This window comes from Quercus suber, unplaced genomic scaffold (genome assembly GCF_002906115.3).
Source record: "Quercus suber isolate HL8 unplaced genomic scaffold, Cork oak 2.0 scaffold_652, whole genome shotgun sequence".
NCBI classification, from domain to species: domain Eukaryota; kingdom Viridiplantae; phylum Streptophyta; class Magnoliopsida; order Fagales; family Fagaceae; genus Quercus; species Quercus suber.
The window spans coordinates 306,844-320,941 of NW_027070093.1; the positions used below are offsets into that span (position 1 = coordinate 306,844).

The 14,098-nt window shown below is 30.4% G+C and overlaps 2 long non-coding RNA genes across 2 annotated transcripts; one reads left to right on the plus strand and one right to left on the minus strand.

Moving 5' to 3' along the window:
* Positions 1-10,709: 10,709 nt before the first annotated feature.
* LOC136064249 (uncharacterized) lies at positions 10,710-12,346 on the minus strand. The gene is made up of 2 exons (XR_010625910.1): positions 12,145-12,346; positions 10,710-11,482 (listed from the first exon to the last, which is right to left on the minus strand). It is a non-coding gene; the product is annotated as an uncharacterized LOC136064249 (long non-coding RNA).
* Positions 12,347-12,488: 142 nt separating this feature from the next.
* LOC136064250 (uncharacterized) lies at positions 12,489-13,789 on the plus strand. Its single transcript, XR_010625912.1, has 2 exons — positions 12,489-13,099; positions 13,271-13,789. It is a non-coding gene; the product is annotated as an uncharacterized LOC136064250 (long non-coding RNA).
* The last annotated feature ends 309 nt before the right edge of the window (positions 13,790-14,098 follow it).

The window sequence follows — 14,098 nt, forward strand, 5'->3', positions numbered from 1 at the left end:
TATTTTTGGGTAATGCGACCTCTTAATAATATATTATTACATACATACAAATAAGGTCATTATAAAATAGTTCGGTTTTATCAAGAGCAAGCAAAGTTATCAAAATAAAATAGTTAGGAGTTGATACATGATTCTGGTTGTCGAATATGTAAGAAACTTCAAGTTATTGTAAGCATCGTACAAAAATAAAAATCGTAACCACTTAAGGCAATTTTGGTATATTTTAGCTTTCAAAATATTAAAATAAATCCAATAAATTAAAATAAATCCATTATTTAAAATAGAAAACCGAAACTTCCATTCCATTATAGGGTCATCAACCTTACCAACCACCATGACATCGTCGGAGCTTTTCTACTACCACCTCCAAATTGTTACCACTTACCCGTATCACTGACCAACCCTTGTATAAGCTAAAACATCATTCACACAACAATGATTCAACTAAAAGGCCCAAGACCCAGTCACCGCAACAACAATGTCGATACTCTAGAAGACGCCCTTTCAAAATTGAAGCCTCATGATTGACCTTGCTACCTGTGATACATCTTCCTCACTCAAGCCAAGTGTCACATGGCGAATCTTACCGAAATTTCAAAAATACTATTGTGTCTTTTCCAATATACTTATATTCAAATAGAAAATTAGAAATGAAAAAAAAAAAAAAAAAGTAAATCATTAAAGTTAAAGGAATCTTTGTAATTTAAAAATAATTTTCTTAATCCCCCATTAACCTCTTTACAAATATACCTCAAGCAAATTATCATGCATCAAAAACTACATCTTGCCTCAATTATTGGAAATGTTCTCAAATCGACCAACAAAATATAAGTTCAAAAATCTTATTAGAGAAGGAAATTAAAATCAATAGTATATTATTTTTTTAAAATAAAATAAAAGCATGATAACATACTAGATAATTTCAAAGTTGACATCTATTTGGCCTCATAACGCCTTGATCAAATAGTTTTAAAACTTAAATATAAAACAGTATAGAATTGAGTAAGAATTTCCTTGAATATATTATTACACATCAAAATTTAAAATAAGAGATATTTGGAATTGTCCATATAGCAAGTCTTGCTCTTCCATTGATGTTAGCATTCTTGTAATTAAATAACAAACCAAAATACGCTTAAAATGTGAAATGTAAATAGGTAAAAAAAAAGGATAAATAAAATGTAAAAGAATATGATATTTTGATAAAACAATTAGGTGGTTAAAATGATGTTTAGAGCATAGAGGGTAAGAAAGAAAATACCAAATGTTAGAGAAAACACAATAACAATGAAAATAACAAAAAGAGAAACTAAATAATACTTTAGAATATTATTAATTTAAAGAGAAAAATTACACAACACTATTTAGACTGAGATGTGACAGTACTCAGTCTCATAATGAGTGTTACAAGATTAATTGCTAGACAAACCTCCATTAAGTGGGTGAATGACTCTTCATTTTTCATAATAAGAAATGCCATTCACTTACCAATGAATATGAAAATTATTCTAAATGTATCTAGCCCACAATTTGAAGCAATACATATCAACTCATTAATCACCACAATTAAAAAGAATAAAAGAGTCTCTCTCCTTTTCAATGTGGGATTAAATATTCCACTAACTCTTTGTCTTCCTTATTAACTTCCATATATTTATATTTACATTCTCTTATTTATTCATTTTAATTAGGTCATATTAAAATGCTCCAACACCAAATTTGTAATTTTCTAGTATAATTAATTATAGAAATGAATAGTCATGCGTATCAAAGTTTTCAACTTTCTGAACAAATTATTACAAATCACAATTTAAAATAAGAGACTTTAAATTTTCTGCATAGTATGTCTTGCTCTTCCACCAATGTTAGCATTCCCGTAATTCAATATGAAACCCAAGCACACTAAAAATGCGAAAAATAAATAAGTAAATAAAGTGGATAAATAAAACATGGAATAATATGCTTTCGTAAACTAATTAGGTGGTTAAAATTATGTTTAAAACATAAAAGGAAAGAAAATTATTATAAATTAGTAATTTTGTAGTATGATTAATAACAACAATGAATAGCCACAGTCAACGAGTATCAAAATTTTCAACTATACAGACAAAGATGAAATATAGGTGAAGCTTGCAAAGGGGGGTGTCCAAGAGCTTATAAACACATGGTTAAACTTATATTTAATTTATGTGAAATACTAGGATCATAACAAACTAACAAAAACTTCAATAATAGAAAAAGTTCTCACGCAAAAGATGGTTAACCTTAAGGCCATAACGTGAACAGCGTAAATTTTTTGGAAACCAAATAAGGGATTCAAGGCATAAGAGTTGGGGGCCAATGGAATTCCTTTCTTTTTCAATGATGAAACAGATCGAGACAGAGTACTAATCAATGCCACTTGGTCTTTTGGATTCAAATATATAATCTTCCGAAGTTCCAATAAAAAGCATGACAAAGGAAGCAATAGAGGAGATTGGAAAATCAATAGGCAAGGTGGAAGAATGGGATGTGGGTGAAAACGGTGTGGCATGCAGCATGTTCATCAAAACCAATATGTAGGAGGAGAATGATCAAATTAGAGGAGGGAGGTGATGTTGGATATAATTTAATAATTTACTTTTGTGATTAACTAAAAGGAACAATATACAGATTTAAATATAAGCAATAACACAAATAAATGGAATAGGCTAAAGCAATAAATAATACTGTATATATATAAGAAGAAATCTACAAATAATTAACAACTCACAGACCAAATGTGTAAAGGATGAATGATTCAGATTAAGTCTTGTGTTTAACATTATCTCCTTAAAGTAGATTTTGCCCCTCACACAATCTGTGGTACTTTGCGACTCATGAATGTCTGCCTCCCAAGATAAAATGATTTATAGCACAGAGAAGAAGCACACAAGGTCCGTACTTTGCGAACTACTCTATGTCTCTTTTTCTCTTTGACTCAAATGAATGCACAAAATATTTTTTCTTCGGAAGAGTTTCTCCAAAAATTGTTTTTCATGAATGAGGGACTGTGAAAATATACGTTACTGAATAGATACATTGTTTCAGTTAATAACTGTTATATACAGACTTACTGACTCAAAAAATAAAATAATAAAATATTATTATTATTTGAACAAGAAGGCCCTGTCCACACATGACTAAAGCCCAACCCAATGTCTAACCCATGAGCATATAAACTCATATTCTCTATCATTTTCTATGTGGGATTTAAGGATTCTCACCACTTTAATATCATGTTCTAGTGAACACATTAGGAGTCAATTTTTTATTCACTCTATACTATTTTCCAACATATGACCCTTTATGGGCGTTGTTCTGATATGAGAAGCTGCCAAACTTTTATTATTGACGTGGGATGATGGATGATGGAGAATGAGAGTGTAGTTATTGGTTGAAGAATTAAGAGTGTAGTTATTTCAAAATCCACGTCCTATGTTCTTGAAGAAATAGACAAACAAATTATGTTACTGAATTCAGAGAAATTCAAGGTAGGAGAACTGGGATTTAAAAACGAGAGTTTAAAGGAAGCAAATTGGAGCACAATTGAATTGGGCAAGGTCACAAATCCTAGATACCAACATGAAACCACTATATTTTAAAATTGTCAATATATTTGTTAAATCAAATCATAGATTTGATCTAGTAAACCAACAATGAACACACCAAATATAAGTTAAAAATATTATTATACAATTATTCTTCTCCTTACTCATTATTTTTAGAGCAAAAGAGTTAAACTAATTAACCACTATATAACAAAGAGAGAAATTTCAACGCAACATTAGTTTGGTCACATATAAAAGAAAAAAGAGAAGATCTAAAATATCAAAAGATAAAATAGGGTTCTAAAAGGATCTTATGAGACTACGAGTGAGAAGCTAATGCATGAGTACCTAGAAGCATTTACCGTCTAGTGTCAAACATGGAATTAGTGATGCCTGACATGTTCTCCGTAAACATAGATCTAAGTGACATGTACCTACAAAAAGGTTTAGTTGCTCATAGATATGATATATTGTTCGAGGACATATGCATTCATGTCGAGAGAGAGAGAGAGAGAGAGGATTGGGACTAATTACCAAATCTAAAATTTCCTTTAGTGATGATTTTTGTAACATTGAAATAAACAAAGTCCCAAATGAATGGGATGTTTATTTTCTTTTTTCCTACAAGAAATTAGGCAATATTTAGCGGAAAAAATGGGCTTTTACCCTTTTTGGATAAATTATATAGGGAAATGGCCATATTTTAAAACTCGATTTTTGACAAATCGAGTTAAACCCTATAGTGGCGTTTTTAAGGAGCCTATAGTGACGTTTTAAGAACCTATACTGATGTTTTTTTAACTTGACTTCAATGAAATCGAGTTATAGGCAATAAAATTGACCTATAGTGGCTTATTTTTTACCTATAACTCGATTTCTTTGAAGTCGAGTTAAAAAACGTCATTATAGGTCCTTAAAACGTCATTATAAGCTCCTTAAAAAGGCCACTATAGGGCTTCAGATTTTTTTTTTTCCTAGCTTAATTTATCAAAAATCAAGTTTTAAAAGAGAGGCATTTTTCTATTTAGTTTGAAAAGTGAGGCATTTTCCTATATAATTTGCCCGAAAAGGGCAGAAGGCCATTTTGTCCAATATTAATTAGTGGCACAATAATATGAGTCATTTAGATTTCGCTGGTTATTCAAGTAGTATTCAAAAACATGTAAAATAACCAATCCAAATTCCTTCCGATCGTTTGCATTCTCGCAAAATCTACTTTGGCTTTTAAAACAAACAGGAATTCATGAGGAACATTATCAAATTCTGTGAGAAGAGTAAGGCGGTTTAGAACTGAAGAGGATGTAAAGTGGTATGGGGATGGTCTGTAGCTTGCTTTTTAATGAAAATGTGGCTAAAAAATATTGCCATCCCCATCAAAAGTTTTCTCATTACTTTCCGATCCATTGATATGCTAGCACTTAAAAAAATTTCTAAGTTTTAAGATAAATTTAATAATGACAATTAAGGCTTCAACTCTTAATTTGATGCTTGATCTACAACTTGATTTAGTCTTAAAACAATTTTTTTTTTCTTTTTCAAATCAGAGTTGTCTAGAATATAGCGACTTTTAGAAGAATGGGCAATATTTTTTTAAGTATCCTACAATTTAATTAATGCCTTTTGGCTAAGCTCACTAGATTTCAAAATACTTACATGAATATACATTTCAACAAAATCCATGTTTGCTCGTAAAAGTCACATAAGTTCCAAGATAACATATGAGGATGCGTGCACCTATAAGAACAATATGTTTTATCAAAACATCCATTTTTAAAAGGTTTTGAAAGAAAATATTGGTAATAAATTAGTGATATTGGATTATATGGACTTATCATCCTACTATACATTAAATTGACAATGTGTATAATCAAACTTATATGTGGTAGTACTACTCAAAAGCTTGTTTTTATGGAGAAGAACAATTATTAAAAAGAAAAAATTATTTAAAAAATTATTATTAAACATTTAATTTGAAACCAAATAAATAAATTGGCTTGATCACTTACAATCACTAACATCTTTATTAATTTTTTTTTTTGATACATTGATAATTGGGGGCAAAGGTATTCGAACTCAGGATGTTTCTGTTAAAAATATTAGGAGGTGCCAATAAATTTAGCTATAAGCCCTTGGTACAAGCCCTTGGTACAATCAATGACTTCTAGTCAAATCAACTAAAGGAAGGAACATGTTACATGATAAAACTTCTCCTAAATATAGTTACATTCTATTGGGGAAGGAATATGTTACACGATAAAACTTCACATAAATAAAGTTACATTCTATTGGAGAGTTATTTGATACTAGGTCTCAACTGACCACCCTTGGATGGTACTCTTCTCTCCATGTGTATGCTTTTCCTATTGCGCGTGTGAAAGTGTTTAATCACTTTTGACTGTGCTATTTGTCCTCGCAGTTCGGTGATCATATGTGTTGGCAATGAAATAGAATGAATGAAGTCACCCATAAGTGTTTAGATTTCTAATTGGTGCGATTGGCCACTAACATTTGATCAGTAACCTATAGTGATGTTTTAAGCATCTTAGGGTCCTTTAAGCTAAACTACATTAAATCGTGTCTCTAAGCAGAATCGTGACTTTAGGAGTTCAATTACTTTTCAAAAAGGTGTTAGGCACCCCATGAATACATCAAACGAAAGTAGTTCAATTTGATTTTCACTTCTAGTGATAATGACACTTGAGATAAATTAGACCACTTGAATAAATTTTTGGAGCACATTTCACCTTGTGTTAATTAAAGGACGATCAATTTGAAACAATATTGGAGTTGTCTTGTCATTTGTGTGAACTTAATCATCAACCTATGCCACTATTAGTTTAATAGATACCATTTGTCCCCTCTCTTTCCTTGAAATAATATTCACAAAACATGGATAAAGATTCAATGGCCTTAGAGCATTGGAAACAAATTCCCTAGAATAGGGCAAGGAAGCAAAATAGGGAAGGAAATTCAAAAATTCCCCCACATCAGCTTACCTATCTCTTTTCTATTTTGAAGTTTTGTTATAGCTCCTCCCTATATTTAGAGAGTATTGTTCATTCCGTGTTTTATTTGTTTATTGTTTTTTGTATTTTGGCAACTCTGATGAAGAAAAGTGGGTGTTTTGAAAAGTAAAAGAAATAATAAAAAATGAATAAAGAAATAATACTTAAATGAAATGGAATTTAGAATATGAAATATGACGTGACTGAAAAGGAAAAATGGTTAGCTAAAATTAAAAAAATAGTCTCTTATCCTAAATGGCATTCCTATGAATTTTCGAGGATAGTAAAGTACTAATCGCATATTCAATTTTTTGAATTCATCAGACTCACTTCTTTGCATAATTTTGAGCTCAATCAATGGCTTCTTGTTCCGTAACCTATTGCCTTGAGGTTCCTAGAAATGCTTCTTTCCTTCTATATGTTCAACTTATTTAGAGGTGAATAACTCTCACTCCAAGTCATCCCTAGCATTAAGTCAAAGTTCCTCAATTTTGCTTTCTTCTTCTGTATATTGCGAAGGATGGCATGACTTATACATTGTAATTCCATTTGAATCTTGAAGGGAGACCCACGACTCTTGGTTGTAACATATGAAAATTAGTTCACTTCGAAAGGAATAGAGTGATGTGGGCCATGTGGTTCCTTCTCTTTCTATTATTATTAATAGTATCTTTCTAAAGATTACCCATTTCTAAAAATCTTCCTTTTACGTTTGTAGTATCGCCTTTTGGAATATAGCTTGGTTGGGTTTTAGAAAACTTATAATATGGATGTTTTTTTTTTTTTGGGGGTAAATTCAATAGTTACAACCAGAAGGGAGATTTCAATCCTAGATAAGATGGAGTCTATTAAATGTTTGCATTGATATACCATATTGAATATACTAGCATAGAAGCGGAAGCATAAAGTAGTGAACATAAGAGAGTGGCATGGTTTAGTCTAAGGGCTACGGTAAACACAAAATTTCTCAATAGTAGAAAATTAAACAAATTGAAAAATGTGTTCCACAAATATAATTTTGTACTAATCAGTAGTGAGTACAATCTCTGTTTTGACTCTTTTACAAAAAGTGTTTCTCTGATTCTATCTTCTTTATGATCTTGACTCAAATGCGAATTTTTCTTCAATTTGGTTGGATGATGGATTAAATGGCTTTCACAATGAATCTCTGGCTTTGAACTTGTTAGAGATTTGTTGTTCTTCAAGTCCTTTGAATATCCTTCAAGTCTTTTGAATGTTCTTCAAGTTCTTCAAAGATTCTTGAGACAGAATTTCTCCAGAGTTTGAGTTTCTTGAAAATTTGGTGTTAAAAATGAGAGGGGATGTCCTCTATTTATAGTGGTTTTAGAGGATAAGCTCAAATTTGAATTGATATGCTTGAAAATATGTAGTAGACTTTTGATTGGCCTAAATTTTGCTTAGGGATAATTATATCTATTTATCTATTTTGATAAAGATAATAATCAACAAAGATAAATAATCATATTTATTTAATTTATTTATTTTAATAAAGATAATTATTCATCAATTTTGAATAGAAAATTTATCTTTATTTTATTTTATTTATTTTTAACAAAGATAATTATCCATAAACTTTTTTTTTTTTTAGAAGGAATTATCCATAAACTTTGAATAGGGGATTTATCTTTATCTTGTGGGCCAAGTGACACGTGGCAAATTTCAATATGCCAATGTAATATCAATTTGGATGACACATGTCATCATTTGATTTAATTAATTTAATGACATTAATTTAGAATTTGCCACTAAATTTTGATGTGGCATTTTATAATTGGCTTAAAATTTTGCCTCCTACAGCTACATCTTTAATATATTAGAGTGTAGTACAAATCTTATATTACAATGAACTATAACATGGGTATATATAGTAGACTAAACCCTAAACTAATAGACTTATAATATAAGTAAGAGACTTGGCTTACACATAAAGTAATATTAGGCTTGGTCCTATACTAATGAGCTAATATATCTCTTACAAAGTCAATGTCTTTTTTTTCTTTCTTCTCTTTATGACTGCTTATTCTCTCATAACCATAACATTGACGAAATCACGGGACATGATTCCAATAACATGTTTTTTGAGAAGTAGGGTGGCCTAAGTGTGTTGTAGAAGATGTTAACTATTTTCTTCTTTTAACAAGGGTGTTTGAGCCAAATCAACATGTTACATGATCATATTCCTTAAACACTTTGCATTCTCTAAATGTCTATATTATTAGGGACCAAATTTATTTATTATTCCTTCCAATTTTAGGATGTAGCAATGCTTCTTTACTTCAAGGCACGCCTATCATTTTTGTGGTCAAGTTCCCAATCTCACTTTGTTCTTCCATTTCCTTGAAAGAGATGATTTGTACATTTTAATTCAGTGGGGCTCTTCCAAGGAGAATCATGACTCTTGGTTGTAATAGATGACTCTTGGTTGTAATAGATGATTTGCCCTTTTAAAAAAAAAAAAAATCGGTTTTCTCAAAATCGAATTAAGCTCTATAATGGCGTTTTTAAAGAGCCTATAGTGGCGTTTTAAAGGAGCTTATAGTGACGTTTTAAGAACGTACAGTGGCATTTTATAACTCGATCTCTATGAAATTGAGTTATAGGTAAAAAAAAAATAAATAAATAAATTGCATGTAACTCGACTTCATGGAAATCGAGTAACAAAACGCCATTATAGGTCTTTAAAACGTCACTATAAGCTCCTTAAAATGCCATTATAAGCTCCTTAAAACGCTACTATAAGGCTCCAAATTTTTTTTTTTTTTAATAATTTGATTTTGAGAAAATCGAGTTTCAAAAGATGGGCATTTTCCTAATTAGTTTGGGAAAGTGAACAAAATGCTGGATTTTTTTTTTGAAATGGACATTTGCCCATTTTCTCCCCAATAATTCACTTGGAAAGGAGTAAAGTGAGGTGGTTTCTTTTGACTACTATTTTTAATTGCCCCCTTTTGTAGTTTAGCAATTTCATAAAATATATCTTCCTTTTAACATTTTTAACATCGCCTTGGTTCCTAGCATGTTCATTTATAATTCAATAATCTTACACCAATCCCTAGAATGGATATATCCATATTAATTTTATGCATTTCCCTCTTTGTCTTTTGGGTGGTTCAGAGTTAGTGGAGAGCCTATGGAGGTTGCTTGCGTAGGTTACGTGAATGACCTTTTTTCCACATTCTTACCGATTCTTCCTATTCTAATTCTTTCTTTACAAATCACATCGTTGAAGAAACCGTGATACGTGATTTTTAGCAAGTAGGGTGACTTACGTGGTGATCATTTCCTTTTTATATACTTCATTCGTCTCAGTTTGTTTGTTCTCTATTTTATTTTGGGATGTTACAAAATATTATCATGTTTCTAAAAATAAAAGTAATTAATTTACTAATATTCTTATTATACCTCTAATTTATTTTCAAAACTATTTGAAAAGAAAACTAACAAATATTTAAAAAATCAATCTAATTGAGGCACATTTTTAGTTGCCTTATTAAAAATAACTCTTTAAAAAAAAAAACTGATAAATAGATTTAAAAGTAGTTTTGTAAACTTATACATTTTTATAAGGTAGACAATACAATAAATGATATTCTCTTAAAAAGTTTGATTTTTGAAATTGAGACGGAAGGAGTATTATTTTCAAAGTTCTTCTATATGTGCTCACAAACAATTCTTTCTACATGAGATTGAGGTTTGAACATTTTAATTTAGTAAACCTTAAACTGTGTTAACTTAAAATTTTATATACTATTTAATTTTTATTTTTGAATTTTTTGAATTTTTTTTTATATTGAAATGAAGACATATATATCAATTTTTTATTTTTATTTTTATTTTTTGTCATGTGAAAAAAATATGGCTCATAGTAAGTTTTACACTATATTTTAAAAAATTGAGTAAGGGTGGTATGCTTTGCAATCCCTTTAGAACAATCCATTTTTTATCCAAATCTTTTCTGTTATGATCCGAATATAATTGTACTACATTTGACTCTGATCAACCAGACTTGTTTGTCAGGCATTGCTCATAAAACATTGGCAAGTGTTTGGACTTTGGAAGAAATCATTTAGTGCTAAGTAATCTTACAAACATAAAATTTTTCATAACAATTGAATTAGGCTTAAACTAATTCTCATTGGACCATCATTGGGCATTATATTTATACCAACTTTTAATAACTTGTCAGGTATAGAATTTTTTGTAAAATTATTCATGTACATAAACTTATTGCTAGGTGCTTGACATCATGACATGAGATATAACCAACCAAAATATAAAAAACTAAACTAATCGATCATAACCTATCTGTACTAGGCCCACATCTAGCACATTAATCGAAGTACATTTGAAGGCATCTCTGACCCACAAGTGCAAAAGCCCGTGACACCACAGTGTATGTGCATGGGAACACGCCAAGGTATATTCACGGGCTACTTTTACATTTTTTCATCATTCTTCCCTTTAAAAAGCAGCAAACATAAAGCCCCCAATACTAAAACACCAATCCAAAGTCCAAACAAAGAAAGAGACTACCTTTCGCAAGCTAGCTGTTTGGTTTTCATGGAGGCATTCAAGATCAAGCTCTTTGTTGTTGTGGCTGTGCTACTTGTTTCTATTTCCAGCAATGGTGTGCTTCAAATTTCCAATGCCCAAACCATATGCAATGTTTCTGTTTCTGGGCTAATGGCATGCAAATCAGCTGTGACTCCTCCAAATCCTACAACACCTTCAACTGATTGCTGCACTGCACTTTCACATGCCGATCTTCGTTGTCTTTGCTCATACAGGAACTCAAACCTGTTGCCTTCACTTGGAATTGATCCAAACCTTGCCATGCAGCTCCCTGGAAAGTGCAAACTTCCTCACGCTGCTCATTGCTAAGCTAAGCTATGAATTAGCAAAAAGTTGAAGTTAGATCATTTTCAATAATGCTCAACTTTGAATGCTCTTCTTGAGCATTTGAAGTTGTGAGCACATATATTATAAATTGCTGTCTCTTTCAATATATTGTCAGGTTTGTGAGTTCTTGCATGTTATAATTATTGTGATATCAAATGTAATACAGTATCTGTATTTGTATTGAGTTATTTCACTGTCATCTCATATAGATGTTTTGTACTTTTGTCCTCTCTTGTACACTCTTATAACAAAAACAGAAAGAAGAGGGACCATTATCTATGTTTCTGGATATAATGGGACTTTATTTCATACCGTTTTGGCTAGCATAGTTATCAATCTCCAACTAGACATTAATTTGGCTACCAAGCAGGGATAAGTAACAGCGGTGCAATCCCAGATCATTTGAGTACAGACCAGTAGATATTATAATTAAGGTCATGGTAAAAAAATAATTAAGGTCATAGTTAAATTCATTAAATTCTTACTATATGGGGAAAAAAAAACTATAGTTCTAATACCATTTCAGAAAAATTAAACATATATTTGACACCATGAAAAAATGAAATGGTTAAATATAAAGAACAAAATAAAAAAGACAAAGAAAGAAAGAAATAATATAGGGTTAAAGTGGTTTGAGTCTTGCGGCTTACCTCCATAGAAAAGAAGTCCTTGAGAACTAGATTTTATTAAGCTCTATATTTTAGAATAAGTCCGTTGAAAGATATTCATAATATGCTTTAGGCTAATCATATATATATTGATTCATGATTACAATACTTGTAATACAAGTAAAATTAGAGTTTCTTGTGATATAAGTAGAATTAGGATTTCTTTATGGCATTCCAATAGGAGTAGATATAATGAATCTAAATCAACGCTATATAATAAGTTTTTTTTTTTTTTTTTTTGATTCATTATATAGCAAGTTTGAAAATTGACGTCTTCTCGAAAAAAAAAATAAAAAAAAAAAGTTTATAAATTGACTAGGATTAGGCCCTTAATATTTAGCACTTGCTATAATCTACCACAACCATTAAAGGGAAGTTGGTTGAGCGACTTCTACCTTGAAATGATTAAGATGACTCTCATTTCCTACGTAAATTAGTTTTGAATTTGATATGAGCTGACAAGTTTCTTGTGACATAAGTAGAACTAGTATTTCGTGAATTTCAAAAATCAAGAAATATTTCTTTAATTTCCTCACAATTTCAGGATGGTATATAAATGTGGGGCTAACGTGTTTATTGATATTCTGTCAATTGCAGGTTAAGACAGATAATTATTTGTTTCCATATATAGAGAATACTTCTCTGATTGTATATAAATTGTTGATCACCAACCTTACTCAAAAAATAAGTCATTAGTCGCCACTACCTATAATCTCTTGATCAATAACTTGCATGAGTTTGCATAAATTTAAAATTAAAAAAATTAAAAAATTTTGAAGAAACCAACTTGAATAACAAGATAAATTCACTTCTTAATAAGTCAAGCTATATGATCAGAATTGTCTCGTAATGATCATAAGTTATTGAAAGATGCAGCTCATTTAAAAAAATTCTGACCAACAAAAACAGCCAGAGCAAGTAATAACATTTCCATAAGGTTTGAATCGTTTGATTACTATTTTAATTTGATCCATAACATTTTTCCTATGTCAAAATGCTCCCTAACATTTCCAATATGTCAATTAATAAATTGCTAAAATTTTGATATTATGTCAAGAAAGACCCAGCCATTAAATGGTAGATAGAAAAAACTACTTGGGTTTTGCAGATAACAAGAAACATGCAGAGAAAGTTGGAACCCAAGATGGAGCCATTGTTGATGAACAATGAGATGTCTGGACTGCACACAAGAGTGAGACGGGTTAAAACTTAAAAGTTAGATAGGCAATTGGAGTTGATTTGTCAATATGTTTATTTACCATTCCTCAAAGTTGATTTATGTGTTGGTGTTGGTGTTGCAGAGTTCAGTCCTTTGATGAGAAACATGTAGCTTTAAAAAAGTATAGAATGAAGGTAAAGTTGATTTTGACTCTGGTGAATATATGTATTTGTTCATGCTAATTGACCACTGTTAACATAATTGAAATTTAATTTCTTGTAGACCAATTTAGCACTAGCTTATTAGTTCAATCATCAATGATGTCAAATGATCCAATATTTTCCATGTAGCTATATCTGTATCATAGAGTCTTACGAAAAAAATTTATTATATACTGCAAGTGACTTAGTATTGTATTCCATTGCTGAAAATTTTCCTCTTCTAAGTATTGTAATTCTTCTATTTACCTTTGAAATATATGGGAAATATGCAATTTTTGTGACTTGTATATATACAGTGATGAAACAGATCCATAGGGGGAAAAAGATTTGTAAAGGGTCATAGGGTTATAGACAACTAAATAAAAATAAAATCATAAAAATTTAGTTCACAATCATATACTACATTCTATTTTATCATTGAAAATCACTTTTGCATTTCTAATTGTTCTAAAATGCATTTCGAACACAATCATTAGTGTTTGAGTATTATCCAACCTATTTTTTCTTCTAAAAGATCATGTCTTGTTATGAGTTATGTTTAACAGCAAAACTTGGA